General features: G+C 42.8%; 2 long non-coding RNA genes across 2 annotated transcripts; one reads left to right on the top strand and one right to left on the bottom strand.

The window, feature by feature from the left end:
• On the top strand, positions 1 to 1,687 carry LOC134442073 (uncharacterized). The gene is made up of 3 exons (XR_010033293.1): positions 1 to 234; positions 660 to 825; positions 1,242 to 1,687. It is a non-coding gene; the product is annotated as an uncharacterized LOC134442073 (long non-coding RNA).
• Positions 1,688 to 1,872: 185 nt separating this feature from the next.
• On the bottom strand, positions 1,873 to 2,880 carry LOC134442072 (uncharacterized). Its single transcript, XR_010033292.1, has 3 exons — positions 2,696 to 2,880; positions 2,196 to 2,329; positions 1,873 to 2,071 (listed from the first exon to the last, which is right to left on the bottom strand). It is a non-coding gene; the product is annotated as an uncharacterized LOC134442072 (long non-coding RNA).
• Between the last annotated feature and the right edge of the window lie 3,515 nt (positions 2,881 to 6,395).

Below are 6,395 nucleotides of genomic sequence, written 5' to 3'. Positions count from 1 at the left end.
GATCTTTGAAAAACGGTTCCTGTGAGCTATATTTTTGAAAATACACAGCCCGCCTCTCCCTTCAGCCCTCCCATCAAAGCCACGCCTTCAAAACACATGAACGCGCATGCAGTCTGTCAAGTGTTCGGATTATCCCGGGAACCCACGAGAGCTCACGAGGCGGGGGCGGGCTAGAAGCCTCGACAAATCGATTAGCCAAGCTAACTTCCAGCCATGGCACTGTCTCCGGCTAAGGTAAGAATGTTCAACATCACAATAAACGCACAGGCCGTCATGGTTGCCATTTCAAGAAATATTGACGACAGTAGATGTATACTAGATTAGTTATTGAACTTGACTTGATACGTGTTACTTAGATATCTCATTCTAACTTCCTAACACTGATGACAGATGCTATACCGTCATCCCTAGACAGTAGTTCTAGCCAGTAGCTACAGTACTGACACATGGATTTATTTTGACAGATGTGTACAGCAGTATACATTTTACTATTGTATTTATACCCGACACCACAATCCGTAGTGTTTTAGGCTATGACTTCAGATTTCACTTGGGTTGTCGCACGCGCAGACACAGGGACAGAGGGAGTAAAGAAAAACAATCGAACTGATCAACGCTAATGAAATTGTTTTGGCTGTCGATATTTTCATATGCTTTAGACCTTCCACGACCACGAGAGCTCCAGCTCTGACTTTCCTGGCCCATCACACGACCTAACAGCCCAGTAGGACCGATGGCCAGAGATGGAGGAGGAGGAAGATAGACGCAGCAGAGGTCGGGGGTATTGATTAGGGAGACTCCAACAGAATTGACGCCCTGCTAACTGTAAGGATGTACATTCATCCCACAATAACTTTATGTCCTGCTGTATTCCTCCAGATGTGACAGTATTGTAATGGATGTTATCACAACAGATGTACTCTATATCGCAACACGAGTAGGCTACACGAGTACACCTGTTGTGATAACCATTTACAATATTTCTACTCCTATGAGTAGTAGTGTGATATTACATGGTTGTAGGTACACAACACCAGTGGTAGTTCAAGTACATCCATAAAAGCCCATCTACTTCATACATCTGTGTAACCCCTGGCACAACACCAGTTTGTAAGAAATTGTCTGAAAACGTTGTATGCATACAATTGGCACATCTTTATTTATATACACAATAATGATTGCTTATGTCCCCATCATCAAATAGAAAATGCACTACATAAAATGTATTTATTGCTTTGCAGGCCTTGATTCAATCATTGAATTTGAAGCAATCCCATCGGTTACTGCAGCGTGCCCTGACCCGTGACCCCAGTTTGATGTTCGACCTGGCACATGACATCTGGTCCTCAGTCACAGCCCAGTAGCACAACCAACCTGGCGCCTCTGCGCAATCTGTAAGGAGATGCCCATGAACATTGAAAGGAAATGCTGTGGTGTTCTCAGTTTTGATGGAAGACTTTGGGCTGATGTAGGACCAGGTGAGACAAACGGTCTCTTCAGGCATGCAGCCTACAGACAGTATGGGGCACTTGAACAGGGCTGACGTTGTAATACACAGTACAATACCCAGGATAAGCCAGGGTTACCCTGCTCCACTAGAGCAATATAAAAGGTTTATACAGAGTACGGTATAAAACACACAAATCGGCAGTGTGCAGAGTTTTATTATTTTTCATTATCTGTAGGAGCATTCATCTGTATATTTATACATCTCACCTTTTTGGTTTGGAACCACGTTTGTCTTGTTACCATTGTTTTTTTTCATACATAGAAAATAAATGCAACCTGTCAAATAATCTTCTGATTGTGGTTTTGTGGAATATATAAATTATGTAACCATGCATTTTCAGTCAGAGAATGAATTAAAAAAAAAAAGCCACACAGTCAAATTGTGTCCACCAATATTTACTGTCATTGAAATGTATGGACAATTTAAACAATGTATTACACATGACACTAGATACATTACTTTATACTATATTTACAGTTGTCATTACCACACAAAAACTCTGGGAAGGTGGGTAAGTGCAGCAACTGTGAAGGGCCTAGTCTGAGGTTGGAGGCGTCTGTGCTGTAAAAAGATAAACAGAATTAGAAATCACATATCTGACAGTAGCTCCAGTGACATTTTAAATGCAAGTAACCTGGGTTGTTGGGGCAGGGACACCAAAAATAACTCCTTTATCTGGACTCACCTGGTTGTGAGTGTCTGCGGTCAGCCATCCCTCTTAGGGTAGAAAGTCTTCTGCGCAGGACGGTGCCCTGAAGGTTGACGCTCACAGTATGCAGCCTTCATGTCCTGGAACTTTTATTGTGCAATTTTCCATATCTGAAACAAGCAATATGTTAGACTATATTAGGGCTTCATTACATCAAATTACACAGCAGGGTTTTACAGGGTGTTGGCTACAGTCCCAGGACCAAAGTGGACTTGTGTGCCTTGCTCAAGTGCACTTCAGTTGTGGATGGAGGTGTAGGTAGGGAGAGGTAAGGATGGGATTTCAACCTGCTTCTCTCTGATCTTAGGACCACCTCTCACCATCAGGTGATGGCTGGCTGCTACCTCAAATTTCATTCATGGCCCAAGTTATGTTCTGTAATCAGCATTGTTTTTACCTTACACAAATAAATGTAAATGCATTCAGCACCATGGGGGGCTGTGAAGACCTTTGAGAATATTTGCAGAACTACATACTGAATTGAGCCATCCGCCTTTCTCTTGGTTGGTGTGTTGAGATGGTGACTGCAGTCCAGGCTTCTTGGATCGGAGGAGAAAAGCTGTAGCTTTTACTGGCATAAGTATGTGGTTGTGGAAGGACCCTGTCTGCTGTTGACCTGAGGGAAAAAAGAGCACAAATTGCATATTAGCACAGAGCCCATGCTTAGACTATAGACAGATAAATCATCTGGCACAATCTGCATGCAACCAACAGAACCTAGAAAGAGAAATATTAGCAGCAATACACAAAGGGGACAAGTATACAAAAAACATGCAAAGTGTTCTGATAAGGTGCATGGAGGTAGTCTGTGTTGATTCCAGCAACCTCAAAGACTGAAAAGTGTCCCAGTGTGTTGAATTGAAAACTTGGCGCGTGCGCGCGCACACATAGGAATATGATAATTTAGTCTAGTGTATCAATTACAACTACAGGATCTGTTCGCTTTTGTCAGATTGTTTTTCAAAGGCAGATCATTCCAAAAAGGATAGTATCTGCAACTGGACGAAATTACACCCACAAACATGAATAAAATAAACTAGTGTGCGGTGATTCATTCTTCATTTACTTGGCAGCCTTGATATGTTGTGATACAGGAGCAAGGAACAGCTATGGAAAACACCACAACCTTGGAATGGACAAAGCAGAACATGTCAATATAACCAGGGTAAAACAAATAATGTACCGGCATCTCCATGTGATCATTCAGTGTAGCCATCACAATAAAGATCTGCCGTGTAGCCGTCATGGTCATTAGGTGGTATTTATCAAATGCAAAACTACCGTCTTCTCAAAAACGACATCAGCGAGTTAACAACATTACACTCACAATCATGTAAACATTTGAAAACCCAAGGCAATCTATTTTGCAATGCTGGAGCGGCGAACAGGTTGTGCTTGTGCTTGCTACTATTACCAGCGTCATACAACAGAGACGTACCAAAGCAAAACATGCAAACGATATATTTTTGTAAACCACTAGAAAGACATGGGCTTTGCTGGTCAAAGTAATGTGTGCGTAATGGTAGGTTACTTACTACGGGGTGAATCCGTATTCACTTACTGAACGCGGATGGAGAAGGGGTGCTTCCGTCCTCCTCCCAGCTGGTTTGTCTGGCTCGTTCACACAACTAGTAGCAAAACACACAAGAGTAACCGTCTGAGTTACACAGAGCAATTCTGAAAACGTGTTCATGTGCACAGAATAAATGCCACAGGGGGGAAAAACACAAAAAATAAAGCGATTGAGGTAGCAGCTATGTTAAGCAAGGTAGCAGCTAGATATGTTGGAGCTTGAGCTAATCCTCTGACCCCTCTCAATGGATACTTGCTTAAAAAAAGACACCACTGTGTCCTAAACCAATTCACAAAATATTATACAGACAAATATATTACCTCACCTCTCGATTAGAAATATGGTCACCAAAGCGTATTTGAAGCCGCTGCCGTAGCCGACATCTGTGTCCAAGAGTGTCAGGCCCCATTTCAGCCCGTGTTGGAGTCTGGTCTTGCGAGTCCGATGACTATAATCCAAGGGAGTATGTTATCCTGACATGGTTAGTCCAGTGTTCCAAAAGCCAAAGTTATTCCTGTAGCTCTGCAAAAGCCACCAAAGTTTCCAAGTAGCTCAGCCTGCTGCTAACTCTCGTTACCTTGCTACTAGCCGAGTGATGATGAGCCTTGTCGCGTGTGCATGAATGATGGGGGGGCGGGGTCGGTCAAGTTCACGAGTCGGTGAACGCGCAGGGAGGAGGGGTGAGTGCTGGCGGTTGATGGACGTGTCAGAAACCAATAGAAGTGATGATGAGTATTACTTCTATTGGTTGCCGTTTTCTTCTGACTACGCCCTCTACACTGGACCAAAAGATTTCGTTTTTTTTCCAAACACTCTATTTCAATGGGTGCTATGGCGTCATGAGGAGTTTTTCAGATGATATGGTAAAAAATGTGCCAGAAAAACATCTCCTATCCCACCTTTAACCCTTTAAGCGCCACAATTTATTTTTCAAAAAAGCTGAATGTTGGCATGATAAATTCAAATGACTGTGGCTTGACACTGGTAACAGATAGAGCTTGACTGTCAATTAGACTAATATTGGGGATGACCCCAAGATTATTTTGGGAGTAAATATGCATACCTAATTTGCATATTATGACGTCATATGGTGGCGGCCATTTTGAATTTTTAATAATTTTTGGAAAATATTGATAATTTTCAATAGATTATTGAATTTATTTAGCAATATTTGACATTCCATTACTATCACATAGTGCACATACACTATGGTCAAGGAAATAAGTAGTTTTAGGCAGAATATATATAGTATATATTGTAATATTGCAATAATATAGGCCTAATGCAATAATATTGAAATATATAATGCAACAACTTTTGCCTGGAGGGCCAAACATGTTTGTATCTGTAACCTGTACCTTTTTAGCTTGTGAAACTTTCACAGAAAGGGTCAGCACACACATATTCAATTCATATTTATGCCTATTTTTACATCTGTATAGCCAACTATGGCCTTTGGAGCAGGCGCTGTAGGCTATAGGCAGTAAAATGGTTGATCATGGCACAGTCTAGCTCAGTGACTTCTACAGTTTGTCACTTACATTTCACAAAACTAATGGGCAAACTGTCAACATAATGGGTATGAAATCACAAGTATCATGTCCATAGTATTGTGTCCAACGTAATTAGGCTACGTTATAGCCTGACACCTGAAGCCGATCAGGAACACAATCCCCGCCCCCTCGCGTGGAGAGCGCAGCGCGCTTCCACCCTCTCCCCCGTTTGAGGGAAATATATCGCCACCTCTTTCGTCTCTATTTGCTGTTTTACTGATTTGTATAACTTTTACAAAGACAGTCAAAACGCTGTGACCAGTCTCATTGTCAACAACGAGTCTAAAACATTCATGTTTTAGGGTTGCCTATGCGTCTTCTCTTCACCGTGCGTTCTATTACCAAAACCTCTCCATGCGGAGATATGGCCACGTTCGCCGCTGCCATCCACCCAGTAGAAGTCAGAAAGAGGGACAGAATGAGTGCGTGTGTGCTGCTTGGTGAACAGTGTTTGTCTGATCCCAGGATTATTGCGTTTGCGTCCGGATAGGTGGCTACCCGCATAACCGGGGGCTGAATGGAGGGAGCCCAAGCTAACATTACCAGACCCACTTCTCTGACCCCTAATTCCTCCACCAATACCTGTATGGACACTACGACTGCATTCGCCACTACCACCGACTCACTTGAGATTAGATATAGTCACCGAATGAGTTTCAATGTGTGTGTGTGCTTAGAGAACATCCTTGCTTTGCATGTCGGCATCTTCGGAAGTTTCGCCACGGTAAACAAAGAGTGCTCGTCCGATCATTATCCTCCTCGTGAGATAAAAACTGTCCTTCGGAGTCAGAATAGGCAAATAACATACTCAGAACTTCATCACGATTCAACCTCTCACTAGCCATGATGAAATAGCTCGCTGATAGTTCACTGATAACAACACAAACCCAACTCGTACGCCTCGAGTCAAAGACGCAAAGTGGCTACTTCCGCATTTCATGGTCGCGTCACAGGTCGCGTCTTTTACTGCTTCACCAAAGACTCTGTGAACTACAAAATGACGCAATCGTAGTCTTGTTTGAAAGGGTAGCATGTCTGCCAACTACTGGT

Source organism: Engraulis encrasicolus, unplaced genomic scaffold, assembly GCF_034702125.1.
Source record: "Engraulis encrasicolus isolate BLACKSEA-1 unplaced genomic scaffold, IST_EnEncr_1.0 scaffold_112_np1212, whole genome shotgun sequence".
Taxonomy (NCBI): Eukaryota; Metazoa; Chordata; class Actinopteri; order Clupeiformes; family Engraulidae; genus Engraulis; species Engraulis encrasicolus.
Note: the sequence above shows the minus strand (reverse complement) of the source record. Positions and strands in the feature narration are given on the sequence as shown.